Below are 24,669 nucleotides of genomic sequence, written 5' to 3'. Positions count from 1 at the left end.
ACCCACTCATGTTCCATTGGCCAAAGCAAGTCACATGGCTAAGCCTAAAGTCAATGATGTGGGGAAGCATAGCAAAGGCATAGGAGGGAATAAGATATTGTAAACAAATAATGCACTCCAGCACAGTGGGGCTAGCTGGGATTATGTAGGTAGATCAGATCATAACTGGAGGGGAAAGAAGAACCAAGAAAGGAAGAAAGGAAGTAGCTTCAAGGGAGTCAGAGGGATAAAGAGGAAAATCAGAATAATCAGTCATAATACAAGTCAAAGGAGAAAATAGCCCAAGAAGAAGTAGACACATTGTCCAATACTGCAAGTGTCAATGGAAACGAGGATGCCCCATGGCTGTGAGGAGGAACATGGGGACCATGGATAGAAGGGACACATTTCCTATGCTGAGCCCAGGTTGGCTAATCCAGGTGTGGGCTGGCACTCACAGGAGATGGCCTAGAATGGTTTTGGACACTAAGGTCCCAAGGCAGCTCAGTTGTGTGGATTAGAAGACAAGAAACTAAGAGCATACAACATAGCACTCCCAATTCTCATCAAATGCTGGGAAGATTGTCACAAGCAGGTGGGGTGACACTTTCAGGCCCTGGTTTAGTCTAGAGAGCAAGATTCCTGACGGGTGCTGGATTATCCTAGGAGGCAGATTTTTGCTCAGTGAAGAAACCAATCTTCTATAGCCTAGAAAGTCCAACAGGGAAATGGTAGCCTTCATGAAACAATGACCTTTCAACACCATTGGAATTTTCAAGCAGAATTTAAATGATCACACAACAAAGATGCTGTGGAAAAGTGCATGATGCACTGGATAAAAAGTGAGGCCAATAGATCTTTGCTGTCCTTTTAATGCAATTACTGTATAGTTTTATGATCATCGTATGAAATGTGTTGGCTAGTGTATATCCACCATTGACTTTTTTTTGCTCCTCCAACTCCTTGCAAATGTGCTCAGCTCTATTTCCCCTATTGAACAGGTGTTTTCAGGTATCTGAATGGTATGGTTTGAATTGTATACTCAAAAATGTTATGTTGAACTCCTAATCCCCAGCAACCTCAGAACATGAACTTATTGGGAAATAGGGTTTTTCCGGATGTAGTTAAGAAGAGGTCATACTGGAGTCACCTTGGCCCTTAATCCAATATGATTTGCATCCTTAAGAGAAGAGAAGAGACACACAGAGAGAGAAGGTCATGTGATTAAAATGCAGCAGCTGCAAGACAAGGAATGTCAAGAGTTGCTAGGGTCTATCAGAGGCTGGGAAGAAACAAAGGGTTCTCCCCTACAGGTCTCAGAGGGAGCTCAAGGCCCTGCCAACATCTTGGTTTTGGACTTCTAGCTCCAGCCTCTGAGAGAATAAATTTCTGTTGTTTTAAGCCACCCAATTTGTGGTACCTTATTACAGCAGCCCCAGGAAGTGAATACACGGAAACACATTTCAGAAAGCAGCAAAGTATCTTTTGAAATGTCTGCTGATGACTTTGTTGTAATTGATTTGACTTAGAGTAGAATTCTTTTTCTTGAAGCTGCAAACCTCCCTCAGGATGAGAGGTTGATGGAATTCTACCACCCATGAGAAGATGCAGGATTTCCTCTGACTTATCATGAAGGAATAACATTCCTCTAAGAATGCTCTCTATGAAACTTAACTTTGAAGAATTGTTCTGGCTGGTGTGTACATTGTAAATCTTACTTGTTTTGAAGGTCTGAGTTCTAGTTTGAAAATTCCCATGTGATGTTTAGTAGTTGTAACTGCTTTAAGGAGAGGGGGAAACTACAGATTCTCATTTGATTAAATAAAATATGTTTGCTCGTTATGTTAAATGCAGCTGCGGTAGAAATGTTATATTTCAGTATATTCATTTTCTTGAGAAGCATTTGGCTTCTAGAGGTTACGAAACAAAGGACATTGGGCTTTCAATCTGATCGAAAGGGCATGTTTTTGAGATGGGTGATTGGTGCTGCAGAATGTGTACCTGGCAGGTGCGGTGGAAGGCTCATACAAGTATGTACGTGGGCACAGTCACGGAGGGAGATCAAGATACAGAGATGTCTGGAAGAAGAATAACCCTGGCAGCCATTAATGTTCAAAGCCTTTATCTTACAGGGAAATCCCAGAGATGTGCCCAAGGGCAACCAGACCAAGCATGGACTACGTATGAATTCTACTGAACTCATCAAGTGCCTTTTAAGCACCCGCTACGTGCCTCTTGACCACAGTCACATGGAGGTTACATATGATACATCCATAGCATTTGAGTACATAGGTATCATTCTCACAAATTTCTAGATGAGATAAGCAAGTCCAAGACAGGTACTGTTACCTTTCCAGTGTCACATAACAAGTAAATGGCAGACGGGGCTCTGGGACCCAAGTCTCCCCCTTCCTAGTGGCATACGCTTACCCTACAATCAAAAAACATCAACACCATGGTTCATTTTCATATACATTTGTGCAAAAGACACATCATTCCGCACAACTGGTACCCTGTTGCTCTCACTGGAGTAAGACTCAACCCAGACTCTGGTCAGCCCAAGACGTTCTCATAACAGCTTTGTTTTATTTTAAGCCAGGATTTTTCTTCTACTTGGAAATGCCAACCAACAATTATATGACTAGAAGGAAAATCCATTCCAGTTCAACTGCTGTCATAAAACCTTAATCATCTCGGCAAGTAGCCATTTCCAAGCTGCCTACGTTCTGCATCAGTACTTCCTTTAGAAACGTACCAAGACCTGTGTATCCATAGAGAGAGGAGAAGTTTGCAAACACTTCGAAAATTTGGAGACAATCCCTGCTGAGTCATAATAAAGCTCCCTTCCTTGCCCTAATGCCAAGGGTTCGGCCATTAAAAATTTTTTTTTTCATGGCTGCTCTATCCTGGTATCATGGAATCCATGGATTTCCCTTGAATCTTTCGGTTCTACTCAAGAACCCAGTTCAAGAGCCAACAACCCACATAGTTGGGTTCATGGTTATGACACCATCCTAAAAAGAGGATTTTGCTTGGAAAGAGGCCAAGATTAGAACTAACAAGCTAAAGATGTCATCAACAGTAATAAAAAAATATAGGTTACTGGTTTGAGACACCTATTATGCCAGGAACATTCTATACATTATTTTTGCCATACCTTACCCACTCGCGATGCTTCGCAGCATTTTCCAGAAAATGTTTTTTTTTTAATTGAAGTACCATTGATTTACAGTGTTGTGTTAGTTTTTGGTATACAGCAAAGTGATTCAGTCACACAGACAACATTTTCCAGAAATTGATGTGGTGAGTTTCAAAACTTACTCGAAGACACCCAGCTAGAAAGTGGCAGAGCTGAGACTGAAAGATAGGAGCGCCCAAATCTAAAATTCTAAGCTTTTCTTTTTCATACCCTGAGAACCAGCTTTCACATGTTGAGCACCTGCAGAGTAGGAAGTGCTCAGCACTGTCCTTGCACTATTGGGTACATGGAGGTGAAGCCGGAGGGATCCCTTTCATGTGAGTAAGTGAGGATGCTAGCATAAGAGCCAAGTGTCCAGGACACAAGCCCTGGCCTCTTCCCTGTCCAGCCAGGCTGTCTCTCAACAGAAAATGGAAGAGAAGCTCCGTGCACTAAGGACTGAAATTTCAGCTGCTAGGGTTCAGCAAGTGGCCTGAAACAATGATCTGCTCTTACAAGACCCAGATACCCTCTCGGCAAACTTTCTTTCCACTCTGACTTCCCCGAGCCCCACAAGAATGGGTGTTGACACCACCACATGGGCTCTGTCCAAGTGTCCTGAGAAAGCATCCACCTCACAGACAGGTCTTCTGAATGTCCAATTAGTACATTTTAACAAAGTGATAAATTTCATGCCTGGCACATACATGAAGGTTCATTGTAATTATTCATCATCCTGTTCTTAACAGCATTTCTGCCTAGATTACCTACTGCCGTGTCAGTTCCATGTGGTCCTTTCCCCCTCATCTCTTTCTCTAAAAATGCTGTCTGGTGAGGGCTCAAAGTGAACAGTTTTCATAAAACATCATCATACTGTACCTTCAGACATGATGCACTGAGGGGGTCCCAACATCACTCTTCTGGTATTGTTGACAAAATATTTGCAACTTCAATCCAATCATGGGGGGAATAAATCAGACAAACACAGATGGAGAGACATTCTACAAAACAAATGGGCAGGCTCCTCAAAGGTGGAAATATCATGAGAGACAAGGGAAAACTGAAGAATTGTCACCGACTGGGGGAAAGTGAAGAGACATAGTGACTAAGTGCAATGCGGGGTCCTAGATTAGACCCCAGAACATAAAGGGGGCATTACTGGGAAAAGGAGTGAAATTGAAAAACACCTGTAGTTGAATTAATATTATAATGTTAATTCCCCTGTTTTGATCATTGTATGATCAAAAAGTTGGGTTTTTTTTTTTTAAGTTTTACTTGGTAGATAAAGGGCTCAAAATCGGACCGAGGAGTTAAAACCAGGCTGCTTACGTTGGAATCTTAGCTCCACTGCTTCCAAACCGTGTGATCTCAAAGTTCTTCAGAATTCTCGAAGCTTGAAATTCTCAGCTGTCAAATTGGTCTAATGAGAACCCCCTCGTAGGTCTGTTACAAGCATCAAATAAGACAACACGTGTAAGTTGTGGAGAGCAGTGCTGGGCACGCGGTAAGTACTCACAACTGGAAGCTACTATTACCTTTAATTAGTATGTATCTCTTTTCCTCTTAGCTGAATGCCTAGTAAACACATGACTGATGTGTTTAATGGGAGTTGATCACATTATCTCTCCAGGAAGATTTGCATTTTACTGAAATTGTATTAAAGATGCTGTGAGAGCGGCAGATTCTTTAGGGGAGGTGCCTGTCCCCCGACACCAGCAATGTCTCCCATCCTGAAGACTTTTCTAAAACTTCACCACCCTCCACCATGAGGGAGAGTATATGTACCCTCCCGCTGTATCTGGGAAGCTTTCGTAAGTGCCTTGACCAACGGAGTATGGTGGAAGTGATGGTGCATGATTTCCAAAGACAGGTCTGAAAAATGCCCTGTGTTGAAAAATGCGTGTTCTCTTAAAATGCTCACAGCCACCATGCTGTGATGAAATTAAAGCAGTTCATGGAAAGGCTCATGCGGAGAGGAACAAAAAGTCTGTACCCATCTCCTCGGCTGGGCTTCCAGCTGACAGCCAGCCCTAACTTGCCAACCATGTGAGTGAATCATCTTGAGAGAGCATCTTCCGCCCCAGTCAAGCCACTCAGGGCAGAAAGTCCGAAGCATCCTCTCCATGCATTCTGAGAAGGCAAAGTGTCCCAGCTACAGTCTGAAACAAGATCTTGGGAGACAAGAGCTGTTTTCTAACTACAAGCAGACACGTGTCTGAATAGTACAGTGGCTCTTAAACTTGATTGAACATCAGAACCACCTGGCGGGGGGGCTTTGTTAAAACACAGATTTGGGGGCCCCACCACGTGAGTTTCCAATTCAGTAGGTCTGAGATGGGGGCCGAGAAGCTGCATTTCTAACAAATTCCAGGTAATGCTGATACTCTTGGTCCAGCAAGAGAGCCCTGACACAGTGTATTTTGTGGTTCAGGAGACCCCAGCACACAGCTTAGCACGTCACTCATCACTGACGGAGGAGGGAACTGAGGCTGGCGAGGACTGAGGGTCTCGGTTAAGCTCATATCACGTAAACCCAAGACTGAGGCTTCAAATCCAAATCTTTTCACACCAACTCAAAAATTCTCTTCACTGACCTGTAGCTGTTGACTGGAATAGAAGCAAAACAAAGAGAGAAACCCAGGCATGCTTTAGGCATTAAAAATCAGAGATGAGTATTTTGTATACTTATTATTCATGTTTTTGGTAATTTCTTGAACAAATTTTACAGTTCCCTTTGAAAGATTTCAAAGTGTCTTGCATATGTTGAGAAAAAAGAGGGCAAGGAAAGCTTGTGTGTTTGTTTTATCTCCACCTAGACCAGCAGATCTAGCAGAGTTGAGTGCTTCTGAAACAGCCATGGTGGTGGTAACAGCCACGATCTTGCCTGAAGACTAGGTAAAATTTGGTGCCATTGAAATACAGAGTGGGAGTGTTGGCTAGTTATGATTGAGAATTCTTTTCAAAAATGAGCCATTTTTTGTTTAAAAAAAAAAAACCCTGAAAATCCTTAACCAAAATGAATCAATCTACCATAGTGCTATTTCAGACAATACTGGGGGAGATGTTTTAAGGGATAAGTACTTTATGTCACCCTTTATATTGCTCCACTTGGTTTGCAACCATGACCGCAAACTCACCATTCATTCTCCTGATCCCATTTAATTTACTTTTTGTAAAACCAGGACCAAAATGCACGGAGACTGTGAGCTGATGGGTTCGGTTTTCCATCTCTTTTTTCTCACACTGCTAAAAGGAGGACCAGATTCACACCAGTTTGTATGACACATGATTATTTGGTTATCACAGGCATCCCCACTTATCAGTAGGTCTTGATACATTATCTAGCCCACCTCGATCTAGTGCCACAATTATTTTGGCCTTCTTGGCAATGACTTGGACCACTAGGCACCTGCTCCTGCCCCAGGACCGCATGTTATGAGCCACAGTCAGCAGCACCTGTGGCCGACAGTTTCTCAGTTCCTGCCGTGTGTGTGCGCGCATCTTTATGTGAATGTGTGCGTGTGTAAATGAGGGTGGAGGATTGAGACTACAGAAGCTTTCCTGATTTTTTATACTTGATTGGATGATAACATACTTAGAGAAAACATACACACATTATGAAGGGCAGACATTGATACATTTCCACCAGCTGAACACACCTGAGTAACCAGATCCAGAAACAGGAGATTACGAGCCCCATGGAAGCTCCTGCTGTATTTTTTTTCTGTCACGACCTGCACGAGGGCAACCTCACTGTCCTAACTTCTAACACCGCAGATGAGTTTTAGACGTGTATGAAAAGGTATCCTATGGCATGAACTTTTTTTGTATCTGGCATTTTTGCTCCATATAATGTCTCTGAAAGGGTCATAATTTTATGAGCTGTATGTGTTTATATATGTGTGTGTATGTATTATATATACATACTATAAAACATACACACACATGTATTTATTTATGTTATATATATATACGTCCACTGTCATTGCTGTGTAGTACTCTGTGTTGTTAACAAACTACAACTCATTTATCCATCTTACTGTTGATGGATGGTTAGATAACTCTCTGCTTGGGGTTATTATGAATAGCACTGCTATGAGCATTTGAGTGTATGTCCCTCGGTGCCACACGTATGTGTTTCTATGGTGCGTAAACCTGGGAATGGAATTGGCAGATCGCCCGTTTGCCTGTGTTATGTGTGGCGCCTTCTGCCAAACGGTTTTCGAAAAAGGCGGGGTCAGTTTCCACCACTCTTAGCACAACATGAGAGTTTTGTTTGCTCTACATTGCCAGTGTTTCTCATCTCGGCCATTCTAGTGAGGGTGTGATGGTAATTCATCTTGGCTTTAATTTGCAGGTGTTGGATATTCGGACGCTGTCTTTGCGAAGTGCCAGTTTGAGTGTTGTGCCCATATTTCTGTTAACCTCTTCTTCTGTCTTCTCTACCCTCTTCACCCCTTGTAGGACTGTATCTTATTTCTATTTAAAAAAAACCTCAAATGTCCAACAGAAGCTAAATGGCAAATAAATACTGTGGCATGTTCATACACTGAAATACCACCCATCGATAAAAATAAATGATATCTCGATACTCATAACATCAATGAAACTCAAAAATATTGCCCTAAGCCAAAGAAGCCAGATACAAAAGAATACGTACCGTATGGCTCTATTGGCATGACGGTCTAGAAGAGACAATATTAATTTACAGTGACAGAAAGCAGATCGGTGGTCTTCTGGGGTTGGAAGACAGTATTGACTGGAAGAGGGCAGGAGGGAACATTTTAGGGTGATGGAAATGTCCTGTCTTGACTTCAGTAGTGGTTAGTTGGATGGATGTATACATTTGTCAGAACTCCTTGTACACTTAAAATGGGTAATTTAATTGTATTAAATTATATATCCATAAATTTGATTAAAAAGAAAACTTTTGCTGAGCCCTACCATGTGTCATCATAGAATACGGTCAATTAGGGCTTTTCTTTGGTCATAGTGACCAATCAGGATGCCCAAAGCCCCACATGTACCCCGATGGAAAGTCATATCTCCCTAGAAGGAAGTGCAGAGTTGCCAACACCTTTGGAAACAACTGTTTTGGTGGTTCTGGTTCCAGACCTGGTTCTGGCTCCTGTGGCCACCTCAGACCCCACAAAGCTTTTGTTTCCGCTCACTTACGGCTGCCTGCCAGTCCCCCAGCCAGCCAGCCAGCCAGCCAGCCGGCACGCTTAACAAGCTGGCCCATCACCATGTTTAAAATAAATACACAAGGAGAATGAAGGTGCGTCCAGCACTGGACTGAGGAGAGAAGCTTCCTCGGCTAGGTTCCCCAACACTTCACGTTGCAGGAGCCAAACTCCAGTCATTTCTTTTCCCTTTGACTCTCAGGGGAAACCTGACAAAGACCACATGTCAGAGAGCTCCCCTCCCATAGAGGACAACGCTGTGGCATTTTAATAGCTGTTCTCAGCCCCTCCCCTGGGAATACATTATTATGCGCCCATGAGTAATGGGCAGATCTCACTGGGTTTCCAGGTTTGAGTCTGTGTCAGGAATTCCTCCTTATGGACAACTTCAGATCTCCCTCAGCATCTCCCAGGTAATTAATTAATTAATTGTCATCCTTTTTTGGTTCCTTCTCATTGACCTGGGCCCTCTCTCCAACCCTTTACCTATTTTTCACCCCAGAAAGTAAAAAGGGAAGGAAATGAGGCAGGTGGTATGAGTCCCCTGCCAGTGTCCCACCTGGCAAGCAGACCATCTCTCTCAACTGATGTGCCCTGTGCCAAACAGAATTATAATCAGGCCCCAATTATTGGCGCAGCCAGGAAAGAATGCCCAGACACCGGCTGTGTGCCCACAACCACACTTCTGGGGGTGCCCAGTGAATTTGTGGGCGAGTAAGGAAAGAGGCCTTTCCTCAGAAGATCAAGAGGTGTGATTAACAGAGGCCTGCCAGCATCACCCTCACAACAGTAGCCCGAGGACTCAGTAGCCAAGGCCATAGGAAAGCTGAAAAGAGAGAGTTAAGAAGTGGCAAAAAGTATGTGAACATTCTTCCTTTGAGGCAACAATGTCTGTTTCTAGAATGTAAGAATAATGCATTGAATTCATTACATCTTAACTCAAGCAATCCTATCAATGAGTCCTGTCTGTATTTTTCGCCTTTAGAAAACAGGAGTGTTAAAATGTGTTCCATGAGCTGTTTTGTCAGTTAAGGGGCTGAGTGAAGTAGTGAATTTATAAATTAGGGATTATATTTACTCCAAATCCATAGGGCCTGGATCTCAGTGCCGAAAGTCAAAGCCTGCCTTTAAAACTGGACCTACCAGCCAGGGACTCACAGGGTCACAGGGACAGTGGGGACATGTAGTCTCAAGCTTTTCACATCTTCCACTAGAAGACTCCCAGAATACAGCATGTCCCATGACCTTGTAGCAGGCTGGGAATGTCCAGGTCAGAGGCAGCAGCTGGCCTAGGAGGGCTGCCAGAATTCCGGGGACACTGATGCATTCAGAACAGGAGAAAAGGGGACACTGGAGGGGATGCGGGGCAGGAGAAGGAGAGGGGAAGGACAGCGTAGGGAGCCCTGAGCTGATCAATTCAGATTTGTGTATTTCACTCAGTCTGAGAACACCGATGACTCACTTATGCTAATATGTATTTTCTCTTTAACACATTTTCCCTAGTTGGTCTGAAACTATACTGTGTCTACTATGAGTAATCTCACACAGTCACAACACAAAATTTGCTTTTCTGCCCAACGAGCAGCCACTTGTTTTTGGACCAGCTTCCTCCAATGTGTAGCTAAGTCAGGGAGATATTTCTGCCACAGGTAAGGCCTCTCCACTGCTTTCTGTGAAGCTGCAGTGACTGTACCTGCTTCCTAAGGAATTTTTCTAACAGACCAAGGAGAGCTGCGCCTTATTAATTTTCTTGACTCTCTTTAATCAAAATTTTGACTCTCCCTGAACCTTTGTTTATCATGTTTTATTGCCATCTTTAGACAATCTCAGGTCAAAGAAAAATAAAAAACAAAAAACGAGAAAGAAAGGAAATGATATTCAGATTATTATCTGTTTTCTCCCCTGTCCTTTTATCATTGCATTGATTTTATTTTAGAAGTGATTTGACAAACTGGAAATTGACAGAAGGGAGAATGTGCATAGAAGGATGATATCAGAAATGCACAAAATATCTAGGTCAAGCAAGGTAACTAGTTATGATCTCCGGTGCCAACTTCATCGATTAGTCATGACTGCTCCTAAGAAGCAAATTCAGGCCACTTCTAGGCTTAGGAGGAAAGAGGGCCCGGAGTTGATTAGTAATGTCTGCCACAGCAGTGCCTTTGTGATGAGTGGGGAAGGAGATGGGCAATAGCGTGTCAGCACAGACAATAGGTATTTGCTGTTTCTGGTCTTGGCAAAATGTTCATTCAAGCAACTGACATATCATGTGGAGTTCTGTAGTAACTGATTAAATTGAGTAAAGACCTGAGCATTTCATTTTGACTAAGTACTGGATCAAAATACATCCCAGGGCACTTCTAACCCAAAGATTCCTCATCTAAGTAACCCTATTTTCACCCTGAACACAGAAGTAAGGGACTTGAAGACTGTCTTCTAGTTTAAAGCATAAGCAGTGGAAACATATTTATAATTTCTTCCTGAAATCCCAAGGCCTTTTCATGTAAACACATTCAACATCTCCCTACCCCCCCACACCTTTCAGCATCTTTCTTGTTCCATGCTCCTTGTGTGTCCCAAACAGAAGTTGTGTGACTGATGCTCAGAGAAAGAGGCATTTAAATGAGAAAATGATGGTGTCATTCTTTTTTAATTGTTGATTTGCTTCTCTTGTTTACCTAGAAACCAGATAGAGCACTGAGCAAAGAGATCTTTGGTCTTAGCCAGGACTGAGAAACCAGGTCTAGTTAGTGAGTCAAAAGAGGAATGGTGGCCCCTGGTTGGCTGTGAAAGATCTGGATGAAAAATCCTTAAACAAGTGTTAAATCTTTAAACTTTACTAAAGGTGGTTATTGATCTAAAAAAATAACTTTTTGGTAACTTAAAAAAATAACTATTTTCATATATGATAAGAACTTCAATTTTGCTAACCGTTAGTGATGTAGATTATCCTTTGGGCTAAAACAGGGATTACTGACTTACACTGGGATCAAAAACTAATAATATGCTATATTTAATGTTGATAGTAGATGCTCAAAAAGTGCAGATATATACAACTATGCTAAATAGCAAAATATTTGCTTTTCAGCACTGTATTAGTCAGCTCTTGCCTCAATAAAGCTGCATAACAAAACATGCCATATCTCACGGGCTTACAACTGCATTTATGTTTCTCACTCATGGGTCTACAGATCAGCTGGAACTGTTTTGCTTCAGGCTGGGGATTGACTAGGTTTGGCTTGGGCTTTGATTTGGGTTCACATTTACTCCATGTGTCACTTACTGGGGGCTCAGTTATATGAGGCTGTTGCTATCTGGGTAGTGCTTTTCTTATTGTGATCACAGGAGTAGAAGCAAGTGAATCAAACCACCTTTTCTGTAAACTGGCACAAAGTCATTTCCACTTGCATTTGATTGATTAAAATTTATCATATGGCCAGCTCCACCATCAATGGATAAAGAAATTAATTCTACTTCTAGGGGATAAAATGCACAGTTAAGTGGCAAAGGGTTTGAATATATAATTCCAAAACAGGAAGGGAATGGGAATTTAGACAATGAGCCAATTTACAAAAGATATCAAAAAGTCCCATCTGAAATATCAAGTGGAACAGTATTATAGTGAGGTTAAGACAGTCAGGCTTTAAAGACCAGGAAGATCTGAGTTTCAAATCCTGGCTCCATTCTTTTCTGCCTGTGGGACTTCAACAACAGGCAAGTCCTGCAAATGCTAGAGCTGGAAAAGTGTTCATCAGCAGGACTTCGTAGATGGCTCTCCCTGTCCTCTGCCATGAATGAGACTTCGTTTCTTTTTGCTTGTTTGTTTTTTTCACTTAACTGTCTGCTTTCCATATTTGGCAGTTCAAATTCCTCAAATAAGTCATCAGTTTGACTTAGCTAAAAGTCATTGTGCCAACTGGGGCATTTATTTTTACAATGGGCCACATCTTGTGCCAGTGGCCAGTCTATGACCAGGACAGTTGCATACCTTTGGTTTAATCAGCCATGGCTGATGGGAAGTCATACGTAACATAACTCCTCCTGGGAGGCGTGACTAGTTGTCCATCAGGGAGTCATGCTTTTAGAATAAAGCTTTTGTTAGGCTAGGAAGTCCCTCCTTAGGGAAGGGCCACAACTCTCAGCCCCTCTTGAGTCTGTGTTGGGCCATGTGACTAAGTTTCCCCAATGGAAAATAAGCAGAGATTCTGTGTATCACTTCCAAACAAAAGGGTTAAAACACTAATGACTTTTCTACTGTCGAATTTCCTATTCAGTACTTGAACAGTGAGGATGCCAAGACCCCTTAAAAGTGGCAGAGCCACAAGATGGAAAGAGCCTGGGTCACAGACTGATCATGTGGAAGGCTTCTTGTGAGTAAGAAATAAACATTTAAGGGTTAACAGTTTGGGGTTGTTTTTATATCAGTTAAAAGAGACTGTTCATTCTGCAGGGTTGGAAGAGAACAGTTGTCCCTACAAAGGGGCTGATGGCATGGTGGTCATGGGGATGAGGGTATGGAATGGAGCAAAACATAAAAGGCTAAACAACTAACTAAATACTTCAGTTGGAGAGGCCAGAATGTTCACAGTGGGATGGCCTTGGGTGTCTTCACTGATACACACTCACCTGGGGAGACTGAGATCAATAAGGAGCCAATGGTAACTGTCAGGGAGGATGGCCTTTGTGACGGATGCGTTCCAAATCCAAACAGTTGTCCACATCTTACCACTCACTGAGGACAGCTTTCACTCAACACAGGGGAGTCAGGGCTTGCTTTGTGAGCCTATTGCTCCCCTGGCTACGGTTTCTGAAATATCTTTCTTAAAGACTAAGGGTAAGGATGTGCTCACTCATGTGAATCGGTTTTAACAAAATTTGAAAATCCATTGTCTCTGGGGAAGGTACACTTCCTTCTCAGCTTCCATTAATAACCAGCATTGGCACCAACTATTCTTACTAAAGATACTGATGAGGGGGAGGAGGGGGACCTGTGCCCTCATTACTGATCATACCTTGACTCCAGTCTCAAGACCGGGACTGTCCCTAGGAGGTGATGGGTGGGGATGGTAGCCTGAGCCAGGTGTCTCCACTGAAGGAAGTCCACCTTCAACGGCAGGGTATTCTGAGGCCAAATAGAAGTTAGGGAGAAGAAAGCCCCATCCCTTGCAGTTCTCTGACTCCATCTCTCTCTCTTTTCTCACTCTTTTTCCCGGCACTAATCCAGTTACCCCATTGCTGCCCACCCCCCAGCTGGCATGCCACCCACGGCAGCTGAATTTATTCCACGCTTCAACACTCTGTCTGTGAGCTTCACTACAATTGCTTCTGCTTCTCTGGTTAAAGAACTTTCCTGCTCCCTTGCTGATCTACACTGCTCACCTTGCACTAATAGTGTCCGACCTCAGCCTGAGCGTTGTCTCCACCCAACCCACCCACTTCCTGTCCACCTTTATACTGCGGGACTGACTTCCTTTTGGACCCCAAGTGTCTGCTAGCTTGGGAGCTTCCAGTCGTGAGAACAAAAGCAGAGACTGCCTTTTGGATCTCCAGGGCATCGTCATAAACAAGGACTCGGCAGCATCAGTAGTGGAAAGGGGTGCCATTCAGCCTCAGAACAAAGGCTGTATTCTGAATCCTCCTTCCCCAACTGATAACCAGGCTGTCGCTGCAAGTGGGAAGGGTGGGGGTGGCAAGGCATTGAAGAGAAGGGAGGGGAGAGCGGAGCAGCGAGCTTATTAACCTTTCCAAGAGGCTTGTGATTCAATCTTGTGGAGCTTAACATTTTTTTTCTCCCCCAATTATTTTCATCATGCTGCAGAAAGTCCTGACTTCTGTGCTGCGACTGTGGTGCTGCCACAGTCTGGGCTGATCACATGGTAACATTCCGACCCAGGCTGGGTCACCCCGTAAGAAAAATCAGCTTGGGAAAACCACTCCTCCTGCTGCGTGCATCTCTCTCTCTCTCCGGGAGGGGGAAGCCTCCCTTTTAAGCGCTTTGAAGCTTAAGTCTCAGATGTGAGCTTTTGCTTCAGAGTTTATTAGTTATTTTTTTTATCTCCATTCACCACCCCCCTCCAAAAAGTTTACGTTCACTCGGAATGGCAATTATTTGACTCTAATTCAAACCATTTTTGTGTCATTTAGATCCAGGCACATTGCTTGATCTCCATAAGAAGAGAACGTAATAAATATTTTCGTTGCTAGAGGAACTATTGTCATATAAGCCAGTTCATCAATCATGTGTTTTTTTTTTCCCTTTTACAGTCTTAATGTATTCCTCATTTCATTTTGAGCAAGAAAATTAAGCCTATAACATAAACTTGAAAGCCAACTGCTGTAGTCTGTACTTTGAACCCAGATACAAAAGTAAACATTCTTTCCTATTACGTTTAAATCAAGAGGTATTGATTTAGGAGGTTAGCTAATACTTAGCAGGAGGCTGATTGGGGGCTGGAAATGTGGGAGGCAGAAGGCATGGGGAAAGAGAAGTGGCTTTTCTTCTTCTATGTGCATATACACACTTATCAGCAGGCAGTGCTGGATTTTCAGTAACCTACCATGAACTTCACCATGATGTGGGGACTGTGAAGATGGAGAAATACCTGTAGGGTCCCCCTCCCTTCCCATTTAACAAGAGCAACTAAACACTGCTGGGGATTACACATTCTAGTCTGGATTGTCACCAACACATATATACATTTTTTTAAACTTGTATTGACATACCATCTACATGGGAAGAATGATCCTCATTATAAGTGTACATTCTGGAGAATTTTTACAAACAGAATCTGGACGCCATTGGAACCAAGTGTCCAGATTATGAAATGAAACATCACCAGCACCTTGGAAGCCACCCCCTCCATACCCTCACCCATCACTGTCTCACCAAGTAAGTAACCACTATCCTAAATTCTATTACCATAACTTAATCTTTTTTGGGGGAAATATTTATAAGTGGAATATATATATAATTTATTCTTTTATGTCTGGCTCATTTCGCTCAATGTTATGTTTGAGAAATTCATCCTTGTAATTGTGCGTAGTTGCTGGTTGTTCACACTCTTTGCTGTTGAAATCTCATTGTGGTGAGTACACCAAAAATTCTATATCCATTCTGCTGCTGATAGATATTAGGGCAATTTCCAGTTGGGCTATTATGAATAGTGCTGTAATGAAAGTTACTCTAGTACATATCTTTTGGTGAACAGACATCTACATCTTTGCTGGGTTTATTCCTAGAAGAGGAATAGTTGTATGTTGAGTGTAAATGTGATTCGTTTTAGTAGAAGCCACCAATCAGTTTCCACACTGGCTGTAACCGACCGATACTCCCATCAGCAATGCATGAGAGTTCCGGTTGCTCCACATCTTCATCAGTACTTGATTATGTTCAGTGTTTTATTTTAGTTCTTCTGGAAGGCATGTAGTGCTATTCCATAGCAATTTTAACACTGCCCATTCCACACCCATTAATTTTCATTTCTGTGCTTCAGTTAATTTTCAGTCATCCCTTAACCCAGCAAGAGCCAACTTGACCATCAAGTCTCCCCTCTACAAAGACTATCTTTGCTATAATGATATCCCCACATCACCTCTCCCGCCCAGCACTAAGATGGGCTTTTCATTTTGTTGAGCGCTTGTTGAACTTACACGTGGACCCACCCCATTAATACTTGATTAGCCACTGGGCAGTGCTATGCTCTGCAGGTTCCTCCTGTGTTATTCTGTCTTTCCATTGGAGGCAGAGTCCCTTGAGGACAGAGTCCAGCTCAGCAGGCCATGTGTACCCATACAAACCCATCAGGCTGAGTTCAGATGGCTGTGGATTATGTCCCGACTGGACTGAACTTTACACTTTTTGCCCAGTCATTATGATGCCCAAGAGCTGTAGCCTAGATGCCTGATGCTGATTAAAATCACTCAAGACTCAGGAAGTTAAATAGGGCAGGAAGTTGTGTAATATGGTTTAAAAAAAAAGGGTTTTGGAGTTAGAGCTGGACTTGAATCTCACACCCCAATTTGGTTCTTTGTAATCTTGTTTTATGATTCTGAACCTCAGTCCCCACGTGTACAGAAAGAGAAGAACAGAGTTGAAGTGAGGACTTAACAAGAAGAGATAACTAAGTGCCTGGGATGATGCAGGAGCTGAAAAATTCCCTTCCTTTCTCCATCCTCTTCTTCTCTGGAGAGGTCTCAAACTCTCAGTTCTTGTAAGAGGATGAAACTCAAACAGATTTGTAGACTTTTAGTTTGGTCTGAGATTGGCCAGATCTTCCTCTGAAATCAAGCAGTATCCTAAATTAGGTGGTGAATAAACGTAAATAACTTTTTCCGAAAAAAATTTTTTTTGGAACTAAATCAAGGAGAATATCTTTTCTGAAGTCTTACTACGTCCCTTTACAGCAAAATCTTCTTTGAGACAAGGCAGCTTAACAGCTTTCTCCATAGTCTCCAACTTTGTATCTGCTCAGCCCACTAGATAGTGGTACCTTAAGTGCAAATGGTGCAATTGCCATCCATCTCTGTCATCCACATCTTAAGCATGTGATTAAAGTTCAGACATCTCTATTTCTAGAAGGGCTTTTAGAAAAGTGAGTAAGGAAGGATTTGTCTTAGGGCTTCCTCACTCTTCCCTGGAGGTTTTGGCAGCCTTTTTCAACGGGCAGGGAATATCTGGAGTCACACACTGAGTTGGCCCCTTAAAGTGACTCAGGGCTTGGAATGGTGGGCTCTATTTTTCTTCTTTTCAAACATTACCATGCTGTGCCAGGGTGGGTTGGTGTGTCCAAAACCAATTTGGCAGGTCATTCATTTGTTTCCTCTGATAATGCTACACTGGAGGCAGGGTTACAAAACACATTCCAGCTGGCTGGACTTCTGATATGAGTATCTCAGAAAGGTTCCATGGCCATCAGTTAGATTTGGTGGTCAAGATTCCAGGAGAATTCCCTTTCCTTTTTCTTTTTAATTTCCAGCCAATTTCAATAGAACTACATTGTAATACAGCTCAATGTATTATACACATTTTTAATACCACAGGTCAAACCATGAAGTAGGAATCTTGCATGTTAATCCTATAAGCAGATTTGCTTAAAGAGATTCCCATATAGATGCATGTTTTTGCCTTGTGTAGGAGAGGGATGAATGAGAATGAAGGTGAGACATGGAAAATGCATTTGATGACTTAATCATGTACCAAGAGGAAGAGTTATTATCATCACCGCTTTACAGAGATGAGAAAACAAAGGCTCAGAGAGGTTTAATATTTTGTTCAAGGTCAATATCTTGTTAAGTTGGGATCAGAATCTTGGGTTTGTCTTGTTCCAAAGCCTTGAACTCTTTCTTCTCTCCTTTCTCACCTAGAATCCATGAAACCTTGACACAAATCTTTCAGTATCAGAGTTAGACATGACCTAAGAGGTCAACTTGGGTCCTATCAAGTACAAGAATTCCCTCTTTCAGGTCTGTAACAGCCCATTGTGCTTCAGGTGGCGTATGATAATGACTACCTCATTCCTTCACAGGGCAGCTGATAGCCACTGGGAATGGTTCTTCCTTTTATTTAGCTAAGATCCACTTTCTTGAGACTTCTACCCAATGGTACACTAGAGCGGGTCTATACTTACTCACCCCAACTCAAGAGCCGACTGTGCACCTCTGTTCCCAGCTCCACACTTTGTGACTTCAGGTTGGCACTTTGAAATCGGCTATGGTGGATGTGTTTACACCACAGAAATTGCTAAAAGCCACAAATCAGGGCTTTTCTCCCCACCCTCCATGCTGAGTCCACTATTAAATATTTATCAGCACACTAATGCTTTTACCCTTTGAGGGTGATACTGCTCTGTATCTGTGTATTAAAAAGTCCAAAGTCACCCACCGCAGCCTCTCAGAGATTTCAGAACAGTTTTTTTTTTTTTTTGTCCACTCTGTTTTTCTATGACAGCTTCAGGGAGACCTGAGTTTGAGTCTCAGGTCTGTGTCTTGGTTGCTGTGGAACTCTAAACAAATTATTTAATTTTTCTAAGCTTCAATTTCCCTATGTGCCAAATAGGAATAATAAAAATTTTTTTTACCTCTGGGGTGAATATGAGGCTTAAATGAGACAATGCATATAAAATACACTGCCTGATCTGCAGAAACCTTTCAATTAACTCTGCTGTCAGAATGGTTATTATTATTAATCAGAATGCCACAAATATAGAAAGAGTTACTCAGGATTTCTAGGAAATGAAATTATACTTGTCAGGGTCTCCACAGGAGCAGGTAGCTCATACAAAGAGTTTGATTACAGAGTTTAATGCCTAGAACATGTGCAGAAGGGTGAAGATAGTTAAGGGAACTAGTAAGGGATATTGAGATACCTAGAACCCACCAATAGGAAGAATTTTTTACTACCCCAATTCTTTTTTTTTTTCAATTTAAAAAATTTTTTGGTGGGGAGGTTAATTAGGTTTACTTATTTATTTTTCGAGGAGGTACTGGGGATTGAACCCAGGACCTTGCTGATGCTAAGCATGTGCTCTACCACTGAGCTATACCCTTCCCCCCTACCCCAATTCTGAAGATGCAAGGAAAGGGAGAAGCAATGCTAAGAGGGGCAGCAGCTACACAGGAGCTGCAGCATGGCGTAGGATCATACCCACTCTCAAACATGAGGCTCAGTGGGAAGACAGTACATACAAGCATGAAGACTGTGACTTGTCCATCTCTCTCTTGCCCTCCAGTCTCCTGCCAGGACCACCCAGAAGCCAGAAGTCAGAGGACACAAGAGATGGGATTCCACCCATAGATCTCACCTCATGGGGCATGAGGCAGGAGAGAGCAAGGAGGAATGTGCATTTGGGGTGGGATGGGGTGGAAATAAACAGAGCAACCGACCAACACTGCAACCCTCAATCTTACATTCAGTCTATTGAATTCACTTCTTTTTCCTGTTGAAGATCCAGACTAAAAATTATAGAAAAATCTAATTGTCAAGAGTGAGGCCAGATCTAGTGTGAGGAAGTATGTTTGATTCTTAAGCTTAATTATTGATGTGATTCACCAGGGTGGGGGGTGGATCTAAACCTGGGATTGGCAGAACGCCTGGCATCCTGTGATTTTTAGAGCTCCCTCAAGCCCTTCAGGGAAAAGGCCCTGTGTTATCTAACTGATTTCTATGATCCCATTCAGAATTTGGTCTTATCTAGGACTTGCCTTTATTATCTTTTTTTTTGAAAATGTATCTTTTGGTAAATGTCATTGTTGTTGTCTATGCACGTGTGTGTTTCATATTTTGGGATCTTCAGTTGTTCCATTCTAATAGCATTCCCCTCCCCTTTGAACTACCTCTGTAGTCTATTAAAAAAATCTGCAGGACCTGAAATGTATTAAAGTCTTCAGACTTCCCTAGTACAATATTTCTGTCTGTTTTTTTTTTTAAAAGAGGAGTTTCATAGCTCTGGGAGAGCCACTTAAAAATCTCATCTACAGAAGCAGCATGTGCCCCCACGTGCTAAGAAGTCTTGACAGACAAGAACAGTTCCTCTGTCACCTGGCTCTCTCTAAACCTGTCACATCCTAAGAGGTCATTGACTCTTTCCTCACCTCACTGTTTATACAAAATTCTGTCGTTATTCACACAATCACTAAGGATAGGTTCGTTTAGCCTTTAAAAGCTATTTCCAGGAACTGGTTTTTACAAAAATGAAAGAGGGGGCTTGATGGTTGAAATAAATCCTAATGATCTGAGCAGATAAACTCTTGAGCCCAGTCATCTCATACATTTTATAACCTAGATCCACATGGCTGTCTGCAGAACAGACAGAAGCAATGACATTCTCCACAAGTGATCATGTTTGTATCATGGATCAATTGCTGTCGAAGTCACTGTCATTTGCACCTTTCTGTTATAAGTAAGTATAATTCAGGCTCTCAAGCTCAAATGCCTACAGCAGCCATGACTGAAGTAACACAGGTATAAGAGAGCATCCCTTGCCATGCGTAAACTCTCTAGGTCCCTCTCTTTTTCCTATATTTGCTAGAGACGTTCACACAAGACATATTTTACCTGTATCTCATTCTACCTTAGAATAAAAGCAATATTGTGAGTGTGAAGATATATGGCAACAGAGGCCAAGGAACAATAGGGAGCAGTGGGGTCTGTGGAAAACTGGGGAACACATATGCCCAGTGAGTTACCCCACTGCACTGGCCCAGCACACTGGGGCTATGTGGGAATGAAGACTGGGTGTTTTCAAATCTCTCTCTTTTGAAAAGCAGGAATTCTAGGTTTTTCTGAGAATTTTTCCAAATGTTAGATATTAGCAGCACATTCACAAAAGTTAAAAAGTCCTTGATAGGCCAAATCTAACACTTTTTGAGCTAGATATCCCCTACGAGCCACAAGTTAGCAGCTATTAGACTCAACGAGTCCATGAATGAAAGGCCACTGGGCAGAGTTTACATGGGGTAAGGAGTAGAGGGACAGCTGCTGCAATTCCCTCTACAATGATAAAAGCACAAAACTGTGTAGAATGTTCTAGAAGCCACTAAGAAGGTTCTCAACTGCTTTCCAGGGCAATCCTGGCTCCTGATCACCTTCTTCCTATGCCTCAGGGTCACCTCTCCTTCCCCATCATCCTCATGCACAAACACTCCACTCTTACACACACACATACACACACACACACAAATCTAATCAGCATGATTATCTAAGGATAACCTTTATTGACATCCAGTCTGTGTCAACACAGCTAACTCTCTTCTTGTGCATTTTGCCATTACATTGGGAAAATAACCCCAGAACTGTATTCTCACTTTGTCAAATTCTAATTTATCTTTGACTCGAAGTCCACTAGGCAGAGCCACTGAAAAAGTCCGGCTCATGTGATCTTTAAGTATTTCCCAGGCTCCTTTTTACTAGCAGTATAAGTCGATTGCTGATTTGTAAGCCCCCACCTGGATCGCACACACAACAACATAATGTGTGCTAAACGCTAAGGAGAATCCTGGGATTGTGCAATCGTCTGGTAAGAAAACCCATCTAAATTATTCTTTGTCACTGTGCAGATAAGGACTCCTCAAGGGCTCAGCATAAGAGACTAGGTATGTCAGAAGACATTCTTCAGTACTTTGAGGCATTCCAGAGCAACCCTGTGGCTCCTGTACCTGGGAGGGACATTTCACAACACTACAGTATCTGAGTGCCTTAAGGAGACAGGTTGACTCTGAAATTAGGCCAGGGTCAAGGGATGAAGGAAGCGCCTCAAGGGGCAGCCCTCCGCTGAGCTAAGCTCCCTCTTGGTCTAATCCACTTCTAGCCCGTGAACCAGCGTGCTGCCTCCACCTCCCCTCCTTCCATCTCTGCACTGCCTGATTGGGGCTGTTATGGTTCTAGCATTGGCCTGCTGGCTGGGCTTACATCCTCTGGCTTTCTGAGATGCTCTGTGTCCTGTTTGCTGCATTTGCTTTCCTCAGGTTCTGCTGTCAATGTTTCCAACCAAAGTGCATTAACTTTGAACCCTTGACTTCTTTGCTAAGAGGATGCTGTCCATGGGGCCAATTTCCCACCCCCTCCAAGAGTGCCTACCTCATGGAAGGATACACACATTTTTTCCCCTGACAACAACCCCTCTTGCCAGACTCCATGCCTTGGAAACCCTGCTTTATTTAAACCTGAACATCGCCCCTCGTTTGCACTGAGTTACGCTGGCTGACTACTTATGCGCAGGGCACATCAGAGTCACAGCTTTGGAATTCTTATTTTACGTCTTTCCCTTTGGTTTAAAAAAGAGATTAAAAAAAAAACTGGTTCCATAATGAACAGAAAGCATGACGTTATTGACCTGAAAATAAAAAAGGCAAATGCTTATTAAGGCATGTTGGTCACTCTGTGTTACAGGACCGGAATTCCCGGTGATGCAATCTGCCTCATCCAGAAACTGAGCACAGAAAAGCTTTTCATATGTGCTAAGTCTGCAGCTGCAGTAAAGCCTCCGTCAAACAGTCAGCTCTGACTGCAGATCATAGCCTCTCTGCTGAGGTTCAGATCCCTGGGGGTTCAGTGGCATTTCCTGATGGAGCCCAGCACCAAAATTCTATATCCAGGCCCCCAAATGGACACCTTGCAAGAAAATAAAATTTTTTGGGGGGAAGTATTCCTACCAGTCTTGGTGGTCCTGAGGTCAATAAAAATATTACTTGAAGAAAAGAATCATCAATGTTAAAGATTTAATATCTGTTAAAAGTCATGGTATGAGAATAGCTTTTCCTAATGGGTAGTGAGTTTTTATGTATCATATGCCATGCATGAGTTTGACATACTGCATATTTGGTGTGACAAAAACAGAGAAGGTCCAGTGAGGAGCCCTTAGGAAGGTGAATTAAAGAGAATCTGATTGCATTCACTCTCCTGAGCAACTCAACTCTCAAGTCTTCTAAATATGCGACTAGATTTACTCCCATGTATATCAAAACATAGCTCAGTTAGCTCAGGAGAAAATAAAAAATTAGCATAAATGTCATAACGGCCTTAATATAGGTAACTGGTACAGTCTGTCTATAAAATTTCAGGGCAATAAAACAACACTATTCCTATATATTTTAGATCAGAAACAATTTTATGAGTATCTGTGAGTCAGGAAAACTGGAATCGCTCTAGGTGTTTCAAGCAGAAGGGATTTAATAGAAGGACTTGAGGACAGAGATGAGGAGGTAAGACGCCCCCTCACAGGGGATAGTGAAGCAATCAGAGATTATTAATAGCAAGAAGTTAAGGTTCCTTAAGGTTAATGGAAGGAAAAGTGGTTCCCAGGACCAGAATCTGGGTGCATCTACTGGATGCTAGAATTCATGGTGAGGTCTTCCCAGTGAAAGCTGAATTCACAGAAGAGCTGATGTAGTCTAAAGCAGAGGGAGCAGGGGAGAAATATCCTGGCTTCTCCCACCTTCCATCCCCCGATCTTCCATCGGAGCCTCCCTTTGGCTGAATCAACCGGGAAGCCAGGGTGCAAGAGAGCCTGGGAAATGTAGTTTCCAGAGCAGAATGTGGGAAACATTGCAGAATGGCAAGTGAGTAGCACATTTGGCATCTCTGAAGACATGTATATTTGTATATTGGCCTTAGTTAATTGACCTGTGTCTTAAGTGGGCTTTGATGAGCAGATTTTAGCTCCCTTTTCATTCATATTCGCGTAAAATATGAGTGAAGGAAAACCACAGACCATCAGGCTGTGTGATGTGCTTGCCAGTAATTTACCCTGCGAGATATCTGGTGTGGTCTCTCTGTACCCATATGTCTTCCTTTTCCCTTAACTGTTCTTTGCTCTCTCCCCGGTTCATTTTTCACTTTAGCGTTGGGATTGTCCACTAAACAGGAATGATGATTTCATTCATTTTTATAACCTAATCCCTCACAGGATGAGGCAAGCTGCAGAGTGGGGGAGTATGTGATGGTAACCATTTTAGACTTGTAAAGTTTACAAGTTCAAATACCTTAGTGCTAGAACATGAGCAGGGAAGTGCCTGGTTCAATGATGTACACACAGCAAACATCAGCCTAGAAGGTAGGAAGGGAAATACAAGCAAAGGAGTTTTTTCGGAAACATCCCTTCTTTTTCGACACTAGCTTTTTTGTTGTTGTGGGAGCGGGGAGCTGAATTGCTCAAGCTCTTTAGTGCTTTAGACAATCTTTTTACTTGCTACCATGGGGGTCTGTTCTCTGAAATCCAAAATGCAGAATGATTTGCTTTTGAATTGCATTGAGGGCAGTCTGCTTCTAAACCTGTAAGGCACGTTCGGAAGGACATGCATGTTTTATTTAACAAGTAGTTCCATTTTTTGTCTGTTATCTGCCAGCGCTATTCTAAGTATTAACACATCTGTCTCTTTAAACGATTGTATAAGTTACAGGTACGAGGACAGGTGGTGTGTACCAGACTATTATCTCCCCTTAACTTATAAATGAGGAAACTGAGGCACAGAGAGATTAAGTAACTGCCCCGAGGTTAAACAGCCTGGTAAAGCCAAGATTTTCAGAGTGATTGCTTGGTAATTCGGGGCTCCAGGAGTGAGTGTATCAGAAGTCACCTGGCATTCCTCCCTCTCCTTTGTTCGGAGCAGTGACAAGCCCACTCAGACCCAGCAGGGCGGGAGGAGTGCCCAAGCATCAGAGCATCTGCAGACACGCTTTGAAGCCATTACAGCGAGCAATGTACCAGCAGCAATGACCACAATGTATGATGGTGGGTTGGTTTTTATTTGCTGAAATGACCTTATGGTTTCCTATATTTGGTCCTCATTTATCTACAGCAGGAAATGGAAGGAAATAGAGTCTTTCCTTAAGGC

At 42.6% G+C, this 24,669-nt stretch overlaps 1 long non-coding RNA gene across 1 annotated transcript; it reads left to right on the top strand.

Moving 5' to 3' along the window:
• Nucleotides 1–4,589: 4,589 nt before the first annotated feature.
• Nucleotides 4,590–22,418, top strand: LOC140687339 (uncharacterized). The gene is made up of 3 exons (XR_012061553.1): nt 4,590–4,661; nt 12,615–12,710; nt 22,226–22,418. It is a non-coding gene; the product is annotated as an uncharacterized lncRNA (long non-coding RNA).
• Nucleotides 22,419–24,669: the final 2,251 nt, after the last annotated feature.

Source organism: Vicugna pacos, chromosome 19 (assembly GCF_048564905.1).
Source record: "Vicugna pacos chromosome 19, VicPac4, whole genome shotgun sequence".
Taxonomy (NCBI): Eukaryota; Metazoa; Chordata; class Mammalia; order Artiodactyla; family Camelidae; genus Vicugna; species Vicugna pacos.
Note: the sequence above shows the minus strand (reverse complement) of the source record. Positions and strands in the feature narration are given on the sequence as shown.